The 17,527-nt window shown below is 39.6% G+C and overlaps 2 long non-coding RNA genes across 2 annotated transcripts; one reads left to right on the forward strand and one right to left on the reverse strand.

The window, feature by feature from the left end:
- Positions 1-796: 796 nt before the first annotated feature.
- LOC144992427 (uncharacterized) lies at positions 797-3,989 on the forward strand. The gene is made up of 5 exons (XR_013656360.1): positions 797-1,337; positions 1,852-1,909; positions 2,052-2,113; positions 2,925-3,020; positions 3,510-3,989. It is a non-coding gene; the product is annotated as an uncharacterized LOC144992427 (long non-coding RNA).
- A 2,667-nt stretch (positions 3,990-6,656) lies between these two features.
- LOC144992428 (uncharacterized) lies at positions 6,657-12,167 on the reverse strand. The gene is made up of 3 exons (XR_013656361.1): positions 11,250-12,167; positions 7,026-7,066; positions 6,657-6,931 (listed from the first exon to the last, which is right to left on the reverse strand). It is a non-coding gene; the product is annotated as an uncharacterized LOC144992428 (long non-coding RNA).
- Positions 12,168-17,527: the final 5,360 nt, after the last annotated feature.

Here is a 17,527-nt window from a genome sequence, read left to right on the forward strand (position 1 = left end):
TTTATTTTGAATGCATGCAAGACACATTTTGTCATTTTTTCCTTTGAAAATTAAAAACGTCCTAAGGAAATCAAGTGCATACAAAGGTTTAGCTGCGCTTTCATGTCTGGAATTAGGGTTATGATGTTCATTTCCTAGGCAACTCCTGACAATAATACTAAGAAAATGTAAAAATCTCCTAACTTTTCCGATTTTCTCTTTTTTATGCCGCCAAGGGCCTCACACTTATAACAGCTCATTGTTAAATGTTTTTCCTTAGGAGCAGTAATGTATGAGGGGCCGTATAAGACATTATTTATTCTGAACCATTCACATTCATACATTCTTGCTCTCGCAGTCATATATACTCTCTTTCGCATACATATATTCTCTTACGCATCCATATATTCTCTCTCTCACATTCATACATTCTTGCTCTCACAGTCATATATACTCTCTTTCGCATACATATATTCTCTTACGCATCCATATATTCTCTCTCTCACATTCATACATTCTTGCTCTCACAGTCATATATACTCTCTTTCGCATACATATATTCTCACTTGCACATCCATATATTCTCTCTCTCGCATGCATATATATTCTCTTACGCATTCATATATTCTCACTTGCACATCCATATATTCTCTCTCTCGCATGCATATATATTACTTTACACATACATACATTTTCACTCTCATTGTCGCTCTTAAAAAAGAATGTATGTATGTGAAAGACAAGTATATATGAACGTGTGAGGAAGAGTTTATATGTGTGTGTGAGAGAGGAGTATGCATGAAACGGAAGTTACTTTGCATGAAAAGGAAGGCACTTTGAATGAAAAGGAAGGCACTTTGAATGAAACGGAAGGCAGATGATTTCTCGTGCTCTGATTGGACGAGAGGCCGCCACCTCCCATTTTGAACACCCTCTAAACCCTATCACTTGTACTGACTCATAACTATTAAGGTTACACAACTTAAATGTCATTTTGTAGTTGATTCAACTATAAAGTATTAAGCTCTATCAAGATTTTTTCAAATTTAACTTAACAGTGCTAAATATTTTAAAGCTTATTTGTATCTGGCACTCAAAAATTTTAAGATCCGTGAAGTAGCGTCATGACGTCATCACGTACTGGTGGGAGGGTCTTTCGTTTTCTCTACGTTAGCTCAGGTGGCCATGTTGGATTTGCCGAATGCGAGTATGCGACGTTTGAAATTGAAAGTCGAGCATTTTATTATTCTGCAATGCATTGTGATTTCGTCCCGCTTCAAGACGCCCCAACCTCGGTTTTTTTTTCATCCGCCTCATCGCTGATGGTGCCGTCTTGTCTTCAGCCCTGATTTAATTTGGTAAGTATCGTTCATGGTTTATGAATGAATGCTTTAAAAATGCTCTTATACTACCGTAAATGTGGTTTACTGTTGTTTAAACATATGTGTGTTATGATTGTTTTAGAGATTAATGTGGAAATGTATACATGATTAGTTTGTCATAGCAGACGTATGGCGAGCCAAACCCAAAATGCATTTCTGCCCGTAAGTTACGACAGTGAGGTTTTTTTTTTTTTCAGAGGTAGAAATGATCTGTTAAGCTGCAATCACACTAAACATGATCCGCGTGTGAAATTCGCGTTGGAGGCCTCTGTCTGTGGCTAAAGTTTGCTGCTGGACATTTGTCCAAAAATGTCACTCAAAGCCTCTAACGGTTGTGTGGGAGGAGCTACCGCCAACAGTTTTAAGCCTGGTTGCTACATGGAAGCATTGGGTTTTGAATGCAGCTTTAAGCTTTTATAAATCACTGATCTCCGTTATAAAAAAGGTTTTTGTAAAAATAAATTAATCAACGTGCTCGTGTTGTGTTCAGGTACCGAACTACAGAGTGTTCAGTGTTTCACCTCCAGATAGACGCCAAGGCCAGCGAGGTAACTTGTCTCAGTTATTTGTCTAGAGCTATTTTAAAAAAACAAAAAATGCAATAGGTTGTGTAGTGCAATAAATGTTTTTTGATCAGAATATAATTGAAACATTTTTTAACATTGAAAAATCTCTCTTGGACTTTTTCAGATACTGAACTTCAGAAAGTTCACCAGAAAGTCACCATTTCACCAGAAAAGACCTGTCAGTGGGTGAGTTTTATACTTATTTAATACATTCATCCTGAACTATTACCATTATTAGATTTATACGGCAGCATGGAAACATTTATGCACATTTTAACTAGCCAAAGGTCTAAATAGAGCTGAAATTATTTACAATTTAACTAAACATATTTAGATTGCAGGCTGAAGGTGGCACAATGGAATGGAGGTGCAAGTTGTGTTCTGTTACTTTGGCACTATGCAGTACTACATATAATACTGCAGTACTACATAGCCAATATTCCAAAGTGTTTCCACTGCCATGTATGTGGAGACACTTTGGAATATTGTCATGTCTTTATGACAGTATATTACAATAATAAAATGATGTTGCATTAGCACCATTCCATCATTTGAAACCATGAAAACTCATCTGTCAAGATCTGAAATGGATTTATGTAGAGTAGATGCAGTCAGAGGAAATTGTGCAGTTTTTACATGTTTGTGTAACTTAAAGCTGCCCTTTTCTGAGACTAAGTCCACCAAAACAGACAGGAACTGGCCAGCTTGGTTAGGATTTATGACCTCCAGGTGAATTTCTAATGTGCATAATTCAAAAACGGATAACAAATCATTTGTAAACAGCTGTAAGAAGCCACGGTGTAACTTGCCTTCAAATGACTTTGGGTCTTTGACCTGAAGTGGATCATGACATAAACACTGTATTGTCCTCTTACTAGAAATAGACATCTAGAAAAGGTATCATTTTATTATTTCTTAAAGTTCCTTAAGTAAATATTGGAAGTGTTTGCTCTGCATTTGCTTCAAAGGTAATGGATATTTCTTTTTATTCTTTTAGGACCAGCGTGACGTGAACATGAGACGGGCACTTGTCCTCCTTGCACTTCCTGTTTATCTGCATGAAGATGCCTCCAACTTCTTCAAGACCTGTACAGTAAGTGCACACGACTCCCTGTCAATGGTTTTCACTAATCCTTTAATATTGATTGAGATTTTATTGAGTGACATAATAAATAGGGCAATTGTTTGTAGTTTGTAAACTGAGTGATATTTTTAAATGGTTTTAAAACTGAGACGGAAGATGAAAGGCGAACATCAGGGACTCCTGATTGGAAGGAGTGGAGTTTCGTTTACCTTTTCTGCTCCTGATCCATCATTATTTGAATAAAGAAAAATGAAGCTTTAGTCTTAAATTATTTTATAAATGTCCTCCTTCAGAAAAATGCTAAAGAACTTTTTAAAAACACAATTTTAATTGGAGTTGGTCCTTAAAACATCATAGCCAGTTGATTAAAAGCTAACAGAATGTTAGCATGAAAAGATTCCTATTGACAGATGGCAGGAATGTCAGTTTTGGACATTAGTGTGATGAATATCTTTGAGGGTCTGAACTCATCTGTGTTTTTTGTTTTGTATTTTCCAGAATACCAGACCTCACAGACACTGCTGTGGGTATCTTCTCAGTTGTCGTGGTGACGCTCCGGATGCTGCCGTCAGTGGTCCCACAGATCTGGCTGACTAATCTCTTCTAACTCTTCGGGGACATCTATGCTCTGGACCTACAGCACCCCAAAAAACTTGAACTTGCCTTCATATTTATTCAGAATGCTGTCTTGAGCCTTGAGGACAGCAAACCACTGAAAGGACATTTATTGACGCTGAAGAATGTTTCGTTGAGTGAGTCTTCCAGAATGGACTATTTGTTGGTTTAAGTGTTATGTAACCAATGTGTTTTGTTGTGATCATTTGCTTTTTCTGCCGTAAAATACAAAACCAACTCTTTTTGTCAATATGTTGTGTGGCACTCTTATAATGCAGTTTTATTGCACTTATTGTTTCTTCATCCTCTTGATATTTGTGCTTTTTTTTAAAGAGCAATTAAAAAAAGTGTATTAAGCAATCACTATTGTGTGGCCTTCACGTTTGTTGGTTTTTATCAATGTTAGCCTTTAAAATGTAGTGGGGCAGTATCAATATCTCTGTTTAGAATACATTTTAAGCTGAAGAATTTTAAATATTTTCAATGCTACACATTTAATGAGTTAAAGAATTTATAAAGCATTTGAGTGAATTTTACATATTTTATGAGTTGAGTAATATAAAAATATAGTTAGTTAAAGCGTTTTTTAGTTGGAAAATATTAAAAACTTTAAGTAAATAATCTCTCTCTTATAAGTTGAGGAATCTTAATATTTTTTATATGAAATAATACAAATGTAAGCCAACTGACAATATGAATTTTAATAAATGTTAACTTAAAAGTTTTAATAATATAACTTAACTGTTGCGTAATCTGTTACAAAATAATTTTTAAGTTCAGTCAACTCGCTAGGGATTACAGTGCAGACGCTAACATGAACAAGCAAGAAATCCCAAATTAACAGACTTGTGTTGTGGAAAGGTATGTTTTTTAGCTAGCAGTAATAATCAAAGTATCCGTTCTCTGTTTCAAAATGAGATTGCCACAAAACCGTATGTTATCTCATACTGGAACAGCTTTGGATGTAGAATTCAGTGGGAAAAGGTTTGGACCCTGCCACAAAAGTATTTCATCACCAATAAAATCAGAGAAATTTCTTTCAAAATTCTTCACAAATTTTATCCAGTGAAACATTTCTTTACTAAGTTTAAAAAAGATCTGGACATAAACTGTTCATTCTGTCATTCCTCACCAGAAACTGTGCCTCATCTTTTTTGGTTTTGCTCTTTCACTCAACTATTTTGGAAAGATGTGATACATTTTATAAGAACTCATCTATGTGAAGATTATAGATTATTTTACGAGCATATTATTTTTGGATATTTTACACAAGAAAGACTTAATGCAGAAAAAATATATGTAGTTAATTTACTTATAATTATGGCTAAATACTTTATACACAAGTGTAAATATGCCAACAAAAAAACCGTGTTTTATGTTTTTCAGAAAGAAATGGTTTTGTATGTGAACAGTATTAAATCTTCCACTAACAAAAAAGCTGTCAGAACAGTTGAAACATGGTCTCTCCTGAAACTTTAACAGATTCCTTTGCCTTATTATTTTTGTTTTCTTTTTGCATAACCTGTTTTACATGGTTATCATTATGTTTTTTTGTTCATTCTCATGGCGAACGTGAAGATTGTATTTTGCACACAGTGGAGTTTTGTGTTTGGTATTTTGTATGTGCAAGATATTGTTAATAAAGTTTATTTTTTTAAAAAAACGAACCGGCAAGAAGTAGCCACGGGGATCCTGCAGCCATCGGAACCTTAACAAATATTTCATCTCCACCTCACCGTTGCCTTTTTTAAGAAATGACAGCTGGTTTTCCCACATTTATATGTAGTTATGGATCGAAAACAAGAGGAATTTGTTTTAATGTAAATGCGTGTTCCAGCGTCTACAGGAAGTGTCGCCCATAATTCACGCAAAGGCTCATGGGGGCTAGGAATAAGGTGGATACGGATTTTCTGTTTCGGTGGCACTTCTATTACCATTATTGGTATTTGAGACATTCCTTTGTGTCTCTAGAGATGCAGACAGATTTGTGACCACTTGAGGTGAAGATAAAATATTTCTTAAGGTTCCGATGGCCTTCTTATTGGTTCGTGTTAGCGTCTGTTCAAAATGGGAGGTGGCGGCCTCTCGTCCAATCAGAGCACGAGAAATCATCTGCCTTCCGTTTCATTCAAAGTGCCTTCCTTTTCATGCAAAGTAACTTCCGTTTCATGCATACTCCTCTCTCACACACACATATAAACTCTTCCTCACACGTTCATATATACTTGTCTTTCACATACATACATTCTTTTTTAAGAGTGACAATGAGAGTGAGAATGTATGTATGTGTAAAGTAATATATATGCATGCGAGAGAGAGAATATATGGATGTGCAAGTGAGAATATATGAATGCGTAAGAGAATATATATGCATGCGAGAGACAGAATATATGGATGTGCAAGTGAGAATATATGTATGCGAAAGAGAGTATATATGACTGTGAGAGCAAGAATGTATGAATGTGAGAGAGAGAATATATGGATGCGTAAGAGAATATATGTATGCGAAAGAGAGTATATATGACTGTGAGAGCAAGAATGTATGAATGTGAATGGTTCAGAATAAATAATGTCTTATACGGCCCCTCATAGTAATGTCCTCCGCGGATGTTTTCCCTCTGCAGTTTTCTTCCACAGGGCAGTGACCTTTGGCCTTTTGGTTTAATTGGAGTCTAAATTTGCCCAGTAATGACCGTGAGCATACACTGTGGTTGGATTCTTTGTGTGAGGACTGCAATGCAGTGACAGTCAATTTAAAATGAAAATTGGCTTTTCTCTAACCCTTAACAGTTGCCTAAAGCAAAAGTGACATGTTTCAAAAAAATAAAATAAAAGGCTCAGTTTAAGCATTTTGCTCTTGTGGATCTTTTGTCTAAATCTAGTTTATTTTCTAATGACAATAAGTTCAAAATCTACAGCGAGCAGTCAGGTTAAGCTAAAACTGACGCCACTGCAAGCACAAATGAATTTGTCATGGTGCCTCTGTCAGACTCCTCCCCCCTCCCTCCTCTTCTCCCTCCGGACGCTGACTCCACTCATCTCATCAGCCGCTGCTTCTTAAGGAGATCCATCGCCAGTATTCAACGCCAGTTCGTTGTTCCTCAGCGGTGCATAGTCTGGTCTCGTTTGTGATCTTGTTTCATGTATTTTGCCTTCGCTAATCTCGCTAAGCCTCGCCCACAGGGTCACTCGTCCTCAGGTACCCACCTGGTCTCCACGGTCAGCTCTGGTTCCATGTCTAGCTGCCTGCAACTGCCTCGCCGTTCTGGAAATCTTCCTGCCGAATCCCTCCAGCCACGCCGAACCTTCAAGCCAAGGATTCAAACTCATTCCCTCGGATGCATCCATTTAAGCCTACAAACAACATTACCAACCTTCAATTAAATCTTTCATACTTACCTCTCGCCTCCTCAGTTTCTTCCGGGTTCCAACATCTGGGTCTGTCAAGTTAGAACATACCATGACAGAATTACCTTAGCAACACCGGTCATGGAAATGAGTAATGATAGGCAAATGAAGCTTCATGAAGCATTGAAGCCTTTCATCCAATTGGTTTAATGTAGCGCAGTGCTTCTTTGAGTTTGATTTGCTCTAGTAGGAAAACTAACCAAAAAAATCTGTTGGTATTTATCTAAAGTGTGTGGCATTTTCCGGAGAGCTTGTGAATAAAATTGTCAGAAAAAGAAATAAAAATGTACATTGTTCATTTACAATGAGATGAGTGTGGTTGGGTTATGGACAATGATCTTGCTTTGGGAATAGCATTATAGCCCGTGATTATTGTTTAGGGGACACATTATTGTTTTTTCTTTTAAAGCAACAGTTTCTACTAAATCTCCAGACTCTCTCCAAATTATCTCCTAACTCCCACCGACCACAACTCGCCATCAAACACCCACATTTTGAATGGAGCCTGAAGGATTCATGTTGCTGCCTAAACCTGTGAGCACTAAGTCAGTAACGTGGTACAGCCGAGCAGCAAAGTTTCAAACATCTTGTTCTGTCATGTGATTGATTCTTTTGTGCCATTAATTCATCGAGACCCTGTAAAAAATAATTGAATTAATCTATTTTTATTCTAACCAAATAATTGCTGTAAAGAGCCTCATTTTGAGGTGTTTTCATTTCAATTTGAGACATTGATAAAATGTCAAAATACTGATTGATAAAAATCAAAATACTACTAAAAAATGAAGCTTTATTAAGTTTTTTATTATAACTGTCTTCCAACCATTACTTTTACACCAGCAGGGCGGATTTTTTTCAACCTCAAATTATTAAGTTAAAAAAAACAATAAACAGGCCCAGAGTGTTTTCCTTTTAGCACTTATAAAAACAGTAGGAACACTTCTCGAGGCAATCCAAAAAATACTGACAACGAACTTCTTATTAATACCATAATATATATGTTGACCTTTCTTAGTCCAAAGTTTATCAATTGAATGTATATAGAGAGCTTCTGATCTTTTTAACTAAAAATCAGAAAAATGTGCACTTGTTTTAAAACTGCTTGAATTTTATTGCTTATAAACATAAAAAAAAATGAAATCAATTAAGCCCTCCAGATATAATTCCATACACTCAATAAATATAACAGCTTTAATTATTAATGTTAGGCTGCTCTGAAACCCCCTCAGAGAGCTATGCATCCACCCGAGTCCTCGTTAAAGGAGCAGACATGGCGGATGGACAAGGCAAGAGAGCAAGTGACAGCAGAGAGGGGAGGATGAAAGGATGGATTTGGGCTGGAACAGCAAAGGCTGTTGGGTTCGTAAGAGGGAGATGAAAAACTGCAGGACCTGAGAAACCACGAGAGCATGAGAGACAGCAAATGAGGAAATTGGACAGGAAGTATAATTAAGCAGAGATTTTGAGAGGGGAAGAGAAAGACAAAGGAGACCCGGGGAGATCCATACTCCAGGGGAAGTGTTGTATTTCAGGCTCAGTGCCTCGTGCCATTCGAATCACGGCAGGTTTCCCATGCCCCAGGCTCTTCTAATTAAAGCTCAGACAGATGCTGGATTTTCCACGTTACAGCCACAGAGTATATAGAGTGGGATTAATTCAACGTCCGTCAATGTTTTCATCAACATAAGCCAGGATCCAAAGGGAGGTCCTATCACAGGTTACTGGCCACCCCCTTTTTCCCATGTTAACTAAGCGCTCCAAGTTTAACATTCAGAACAGCAAATTCTTGGGAATCATGCTTAAACATGTAAAGATAGCAAAAAATCTTGACTGGAAAGAAAAATGTTGTATGATGGACTTATATGGTATTGTAAAACTACTGTTTTTTTTAGACAACAGATGTATTTAAATAATAAAATAATAAAAGCTAAACCACTCATCAAGAGTTTCAACCAGTAAGGAAAGCTATCTAAGTAGTCTCCCAGTTTTAATCCACCAGTAGCTTTTTTCTGCCATAGACTGTTGGAAATGTAGATAAAACATCCATTAGATTTTATTCGAGATTTGATTGAAGATCCTGTTTAAGGTTCTCTGTTAGTCATTATGTTGCCTCTGCCAAGGTGCAATCCTTTGACCTAAAATGTGGAGTTCTTGCTTTAAAAGGAAAAAAAAAATGGGAAAGAAAAGAAGAAAGTAAAGGGAACCAGGTCAGTTTATAGAGTAACAGCTCGCTCCGCAGTAAAATGATCCATCAACACTATAACCCAAAAAAGAAAAGATTTAGGCCTACTGACAGATTAACTTGGTGGCTTTAAATTTGTTGACAATGGAGCCAAAACTTGACAGAACAAGGGTCTTGGTTTAATTGCCAGTAAACTACGGTGCAGTTTGCATTGGTGTAAAAGCACACAGAGTTTCTGTGCATGTAAATGGCATAAGAATGGTGTCATAGGAGTAGGGTAATAGCTCAAATCTGAAGAAGGAATCAGAAAAATAATAGAAAAGTGTCTGTAAACAAGTGTTTTGAGTATGTGCAGCCACTTATTATTTGTTATTTGATAGTTAGATCCCAGCGACTTCCTTCTTTGCATTTGTTTATTTATTTTTTTGCATTCTGACCAGAACTGTTGTGGATTATGGTGTCTCCAAACTGTAAAGCAGCTGTAAAAAACAAAGTGGTTTTCCAGACTACTCGGTAAACGAGGGCTTTAAAATCAATCAACTTTCCTGCCCATTTTGACCGAGTTCATGTGTGTGTTCTTGTGTGCACGCAAGCTAACACTACCTTTCAGCCTGTAATCCCTCTAGTCATCATATTGCTCTGGGGAGTTATACCTACATCTAGAAAAAAGGGGCAGGGTAGACGCAAATGTTCTCATTTGGACAGCTGCAATACAATGGAGCCAAATTCACGAACTGTACTTTTCTGAGTAGAAGTCGTGTTTTTTTCATAGTTTGCCTGGGGGGCAGCTTATACTCAGGTGTGAGTTATGTGATAGTTTTAAACAATAAATAGGTTAATGTTTGTTAGAGTGGCCTGTAGGTACACATATCAGTATTTGCTACTGACAGCACTGAAGAAGAAGAAGCGGCACTCAGTCTGATCAGTGGATGTAATCCAAAACCAACATGGAGAAGAATCTGATTGCTCTTGTCATGAACTTTATGATTTTGTCTTATTTGGATCATGACAAAAATAAAACACTACTCTAATTTTGTTCCTATTTTTATTTTTCCCTCCTCTGACTAATGCAGGACAGCAAGTCATCAGACTGGATCACAGAGACATGGAAGTACCACTGAAGACAGAAATCATTAATATGCAGCTCCTTAGACGGAAGTGATAAGTCCAGCAACACCGGCGCGTCGGCTCACGTGTCGAGCTCATAAAGTGAAACCCTGTGTCGATGAGTGTATCACTTCAGGAGAAGTCACATGACCGGTACAGCCACTTTGTCAGTGTGTCACAGATGAGCCAAACAAGGGAGCGCTTCTACCAGCAGTGTTGTCAGATTATGCGGTTTCCCACCCAATTGGGTGGGTTTGACTTTGCAGAGAAAATTTGATTCGGGCGGTTTTCGCGTCAATTTGGCGGGTTTTAGTTTTTTTTATTAAGCTATAATTTATATTAAGCTATAATTTTTTTTTTGAAAGATATACATTACTGTCTCTTGGGTAAGCACGCCCAACTTCCAGCTGTTGAACGATCTCGCCTCCTGCAGGTAGGCGTTTTCCCCGCCTTCCTGCGTTTGACATTGTCTTTTACTGAATCTTTACTTAAGGTGTTGAATGTGGTGTTTTATTGAGGTTCGTGGAATAATTTAATAGTTTTAATAGTGTTTTGGGGTTTTTGTTTCTCCTGTTCCTCTTGGTGTTCGCTTGATCTAGCAGAATACACTTCCATTTCAAATGGACTCTAATTTCAAATGTTATGTTTTGGAGGTTAAATGTGGCATTTGTTCAGCAGAACTGTCACACTTAAAAGCACCTCCTCAATGCTGGGCCATCATAGAGCGAGACATGGTAAAGAGGAACTACTGTTTAGATTAAATATAATAAGTATATCAGCGAAGATTCTTAACTTGGTTGCCTTCAATGACGTTTTTGGTCCAGCAGAAGTCACAGTATCGAAACAGTCTCAATATAGTTTGAGCAATGTGCCGAAACGATTCACAAGGCCGCATCCACCCATTACTGGTAAACGGTGAAACTCACCATACTGGGAAAGTCTCCGAATGATCTCATGAAACCGGGGTTTTGTTTTCCCAAAAGTGTTACTTATTGGGACGAAGAGGCGGAGGAGTGGGATCCATGTGCAACTGTTTTTAATGACAAAACACAAACAAGGCTCAACAGGAAGGTCAAAGAGCGGATAGATCAGATGGCAAAAAAACAAGGGCAAGGGAAAGGCAGAGCAAACGTAACGCTTAGACTGTTAGCTTGGGGCAAAACAAGACTTCACACTGAGTAAAGCCCAGTGCCTGATTAAATACAGCTTTGGTGATAACTGAATGCGGAACAGCTGGTGGAAGATCCGATAAAAGTGGGCAGTGTAAGATGGGAGAATTAGTGAGGTGCAAGTCATTATTCAGGACATGGCTCCATCTGGTGGTCGGAGGGGGATACAGAAGCTTGAGTCCTGACCCTTGTACTCCAGAGCCACTTATAGTGAAGAAATCACTGTACTTGCTATTTGCTAATTTTCACATTTTAAGACTTCTGTTGACTGTAAAACTCCATCCATCCATCTACAAATCCCATTTAATCCCTTTTGAGGTCACAGGGTTGTTGGAGCCTATCCCAGATACTGTTAGGTGGTACACCCTGGATTAGTCACCAGTCCGTTTTAGGGTCACACAACCACTCACATACACATTCACACCTCGGGGCAATTTAGAGCCACTAATCAATCTACGAATCATGTTTTTGGACTGCGGGAGAAGGCTGGAGAAAACCCACAAATGCAGAGGGAGAACATGCAAACTCTCCACCCACAGAAAGGACAGGCAGGGATTTGAACTAACCACTCCTAACCACTACGCCACCATCCAACCCTTGACTGTGAAACTGTTGTACACATATTCATCAGAAACCTAAAAAAAAAAATAAGAATGTGAACTACATGAAAACATAAATATTCAGATCTTGGGCCTTTTTGGGTTGAGTATGTGGAGTCTGGTTAAACGTTTGCAAAATAAATGCCTTTTCTTAGCAGCAGAATAGATTTTTAGAATGAAACTCTTATTTCCACATTTTGCTCCTGAAACAAAAGCTGACACCAAATTGCCCTGATCAGATTCCAGTGTACAGGACACCTCGTGTTTCAGCTGCTGGTTTGATTCAAAGAAAAGGTCAAATTCATTTTATGCATACTGGAAACTGTTTGTGCCTAAATGTGCTCAGCGAGAGTGCAATATTACCCACTCTTCTAAGCAGATACATTCTTTTTGGCTCCTATACTCTCAAATACATACAGTTGTTCAAGTTTATTTTGTTTTGTGAGTTAACAAGTGAAAAACCCACAAAGACTTTTATTAAACATGGTAGAAATTTTGAACAGAGAAAATAATCCTCTTGGATTAAATGCAAATAATTATAATTGGTGTAAAAAAAATTGGTTTTTGATGCCAATTTACAACACTTCGGCAATAATTGGGTAAAATCAGACGGTTTTAGAAAATATAATTTCGTTTTTACAAAAGGAGAGTAAGTTATTAAAACAGGGTTTCCTCAGTTTCCTTTTGTGGGCCTCTGATTAATTTTTCAAAGACTGTCAGTTTCCTATTGATTTGAAAAGTTAATTTCATTCTCAGCCGATACATTTTGAACATCTTTAGAGCAATGATCTTGTCATGACTTATTTCATCGCTATACAAGTCTGACAGATCAATATGAAGTGATTTTGAACATCCAATTAAATAAAGGTGAAATCTAAGGGTAGTCGCTGAGGGACTACATATTTGCAAAAATACTTGTGTACTGTGTGAGATTCCTAACAAAGAAACTACACCCTTCTTTTGAAAGGACAATATTTTTGAGCAGGGGCGGATCTATAGGGGGATAGGGGTGGCAGCGGATGGATGGATGGATAGATGGATAGATGGATAGATGGATAGATGGATAGATTGAGCGGCTGGGTAGCTCAGTAGGTAAGGTGCAGGAAACCAGGGTTCCATTCCCAGGCGTGGAATGAACAAGCAATGGAAATGAAAAAGGATAAATCAAAACACAAAGAAAAGCAGTTTTACTTAAATAACACAATTTGGAATCCAAAGGAATTACACATTCACAAATCACAGATGTGGAAATTGGACAATTACCATAACAATGGTGAGCAATAGATCACCCAGTGAAAGACAAGATCATGTCTAGAATGAACACTAGGCAACCCTGACACCAGCTACAACAGTTAAGTGGTGTACCGCCTGAAAGTCTTCTGGAAACTGTGAATGAAGCATTTTGGGCAATTCCTACCACAACAATCACAGAAACCAATGAACTGGTTTACACTTCAGCAGCAGTGATCCTTGAGATGCTTGGCTATAAGAGCAACCATGGGAGAAAACAATACCAACCATGGAAGCAACGGTTAGAAGCCAAAATCAAGACAACTCGGAAGGATGTGAGTAAGTTCACAGAGGCTCAAAGAGTTACAATGAGAAAGCCAGTACCTAAGAGATACAGCCAGATGCCCATACCTGAAGCACTGGAAACTGCCAAATAAAGGCTCTTAGCCTTGAGCAGCCACCTACAGAGGTACACAAGAGACAATGAAGCCAGACAGATAAACAGGCTATTCACAACTAAGCCGGAAAAAGTGTACGCTCAGTGGCAGGGTCAAAACAGCAGAGCAGACCCACCAAGGCTCGAAACTGAAGAGTACTGTAAAAGTATATGGGAGAAAGAGACATCACATAACAGCAATGCCTGGGCCATGACATGATACATGCCTATTGGCTAAAGAAACTCACCGCACTTCACGAGCGCCGGGCAGCACAAATTAACCAGCTGCTAAGAGATGGGACTCACACCGGATGGCTAACGGAAGGGCGAACAATCATAATCCAGAAGGATCCCTCAAAGGGTGCAGTCCCATCCAACTACCGGCCAATAACCTGTCTCTCCACGACATGGAAGCTCATGTCAGGCATCATTGCAACCAAGATAAATAGGCACATGGATCAATACATGAGCAACACACAGAAGGGCATTGGTAGATACTCCAGAGGAGCCAAACTCCTGGTTGACAGAACAGACGCACAAGACTGCAGGTCACGACACACTAACCTGGCACAGCCTGGATTGATTACAAGAATGCCTATGACTCAATGCCACACACGTGGATCACTGAATGTTTGGAGCCGTACAACATCAACAGGACTCTAAGAGCCTTCATAGGAAACTCGATGAAGCTGTGAAAAACCACCCTTGAAGCCAATGGTAAGCCACTTGCACAAGTGTCCATCAAATGTGGGATATACCAAGGTGATGCTCTGTCCCCACAGCTGTTCTGTATAGGTCTGAACCCCCTCAACAAAATAAACAACAAGACTGGCAATGGATACCGACTCAGAAATCGGGCCAACATCAGTCACCTCCTCTACATGGATGACATCAAGTTATAGGCTAAGAGCCACCGTGACATTGATTCCCTGATCCACACCACAAGGATCTACAGTACTGACATTGGGATGTCATTCGGGCTCGAGAAATGCAGCCGGATGGTGACAAAGAGAGGCAAGGTAGTCCAAACAGGAGGGGTCTCACTCCCAGAAGTAACAATAGCAGACATTGAGGACACTTACAAGTACCTTGGAATTCCGCAGGCAAATGGCAACCTGGAGCAGGCAACAAGGAAAGCTGCAACAGCTAAAAACCTCCAACGAGTAAGGCAAGTCCTGAGAAGCCAGTTCAGTGGCAAAAATAAGACCCGGGCAATAAACAGCTACGCACTGACAATTATCAGATACCCGCAGGAATAATAAGATAGCCAAAGGAAGAGATACAGACCACGGATGTTAAAACACGAAAGCTCCTCACCATGCATGGAGGGTTCCATCCCAAATCCAGCAGCCTGAGACTGTATGCTAGCCACAAGGAAGGAGGCCGAGGACTAGTGAGCGTGGAAGCCACTATCCAGGATGAAACATCCAAGATGCATGATTACATCAAGCTCAAGGCCCCAACTGACAGTGTGCTCAGTGAATGTCTCAGGCAATGGAGAGCAGAGGACACAGTGCTGGAGGACAGATCTTCATGGGAGGACAAACCCTTGCATGGGATGTCCCACCGGACCATAACTGAAGTGGCTGATATCAAGCAGTCCTACCAATGGCTAGAAAGGGCTGGCCTACTAGACAGCACTGAAGCGTTCATCCTGGCAGCTCAGGAACAAGCCCTGAGCACCAGAGCGATAGAGGCTCAGATCTACCACACCAGACAAGACCCAAGCTGTAGGCTGTGCAAAGAAGCGCCTGAAACAATCCAGCACATAACTGCAGGGTGTAAGATGTTGCCAGGGAAAGCATACATGGAGCGCCACAATCAAGTGGCTGGAATAATACTGTGCATTATCAGAAATTAACACACACCGTGGAAGCCTGAACCTTTCGAAGCTAATTGCGTTGATTCTGGTAATGGAAACTTTGAAGGTTATTTACCCACTTATACCATGGTCACTTCCAAAAGAAATAAATATTAAATAAGTTTTTAGTACTTTATTTTTGTTATTTTTTCGGTTTGGATCGCTTTTTTCACAAAATGCAGATTATTTTTACATGGTGTGGTGCTGTGACAAGCCGGCACGGACATGGACTGTAGCGGCAAAAGAAAGAGATATAAATGCTGATCTTCACGAAGGGTTAAATAGTTAAATAAAGCATCAGTACAGAGAGAAAGTTCACCTCTTACCGGTTGTTTTTGTCCAGATGATGAAGCTAAAGGTTGTTTTAAAGAAGCCGGCGCAGTGATAAAGACGATTTTTTTTTTGTTTTTTTTTAACTTGTCCTGTCCAACAGCTAGGCAGACAGATGAGAGCTGAGGGCCTCTTGTGTTGGACATATTTTACTTTAACAAGAGGGGTTATTAATCTTCAGACAAACCAAAGGTATGTCTGAATAAACCCCTTTTTTAATTGAGGCCAAACTTTATTCATTTCAATCATGTTTGAAAATCTTTGGTGTTGGACCGGACGGAAAAGGAAAGAGGGGAAGAAGAGAGAGGGACGTTAGAGAGAGGGGGGGGTAGGAGGGTGATAATAGGAGGGGAAGGGGGGTAAGACCATGAAGCAGCATAAAGCAACAAGTTTACTGGTTGTTAATCATTATGGTAAGGTTCAAATGTAGTACAAAAAGGGCGGGGCCTATCCACACACACACTCAACTGTTATAAAGACACCTGCTAGCTGCAAAAATGTCCACCTGTCGACATGTACACGAAACAGAACAGTGTTCACACGCATACTTATGCCTTAAAACCAACTAGTGTGAAATATTTCAGTCATTCAATCATGCAAACTGATAGTGCAAAGGTGAGCTAACACCTGTGCTCAGGTGAGTGTTTATGTTCTTCTAAAATGGATGGTGGAACGTGACAAGAAGGAGGGAGAGTGCCCAGCCATCCCCACCCCAAGACCCCCACCGCAGCAGCAGCGGCAGCCGGAATCCCCCCAACCCCACACGGGAACCGGCAGGGAACAACCGCCCCCCGGGCGACCAAGCCCGCCACCCAGGCCAGGGCCAGCAGGACCACCGCAAGGCCCCCAGAGCCAGAGAGCAGGGAGGCACGGAGGGAAAGAGAGCGATAAAGAAGATTTAAGATAGGTGACCGGAACTTCTTTTTAGGGCATGTGTTTATCACTTTTTAATGCACACCCAGCAGCCAATCAGAATCGAGTATTCACCTGGACCATGGTACAACACTTTTTAATGTACACCCAGAAGCCAATCAGAATCGAGAATTTACTCGGACCACGGTATCATCCACAAGCACTTGTTAAAAACATAAAAAACCTGATCTTTATCAAAGTGGGTCTTTACGGGGGTCCCTGTATCAGTTAGTCATTGGTCAATAATGCCTGAACATTTGTTTAATCAATTATAGCTTTTGGGGGGCATAATATACAGTGTGAGCAGTGCCACGTAACCATCTGACTATTTTAACTGTCCTTTGTTAGCTTGTTTGCTCCCTTTACCTAGTTTCAGATAGCACACTTTTGGCAGGAGTAAAAAATAAATAAACGAGAGCAGCAGCCATTTTTCAGGAAAAAAAACAAGAAGCCAACTCACACTGTCATGCACATGCACACTCTTTTCTCTTTTTCTGTGAGGGAAGCATCCCACACAAATACGGTTTTTGAGCTTTTAAAATGTCTATACCAACAAACAAGTGGTTCACATGGTTTCAGCAAAAGGACAGTGCTTACCACTCATCTAAACTGGTGGCAAGGATGTGAACGCTTGGCAACAGATCTGTCACGAAAGATTAAATGTTTT

The sequence above is a fragment of the Oryzias latipes genome, chromosome 6 (genome assembly GCF_053564925.1).
Source record: "Oryzias latipes strain Hd-rR chromosome 6, Olatipes_Hd-rR_3.1".
In the NCBI taxonomy this organism is placed as follows: Eukaryota; Metazoa; Chordata; class Actinopteri; order Beloniformes; family Adrianichthyidae; genus Oryzias; species Oryzias latipes.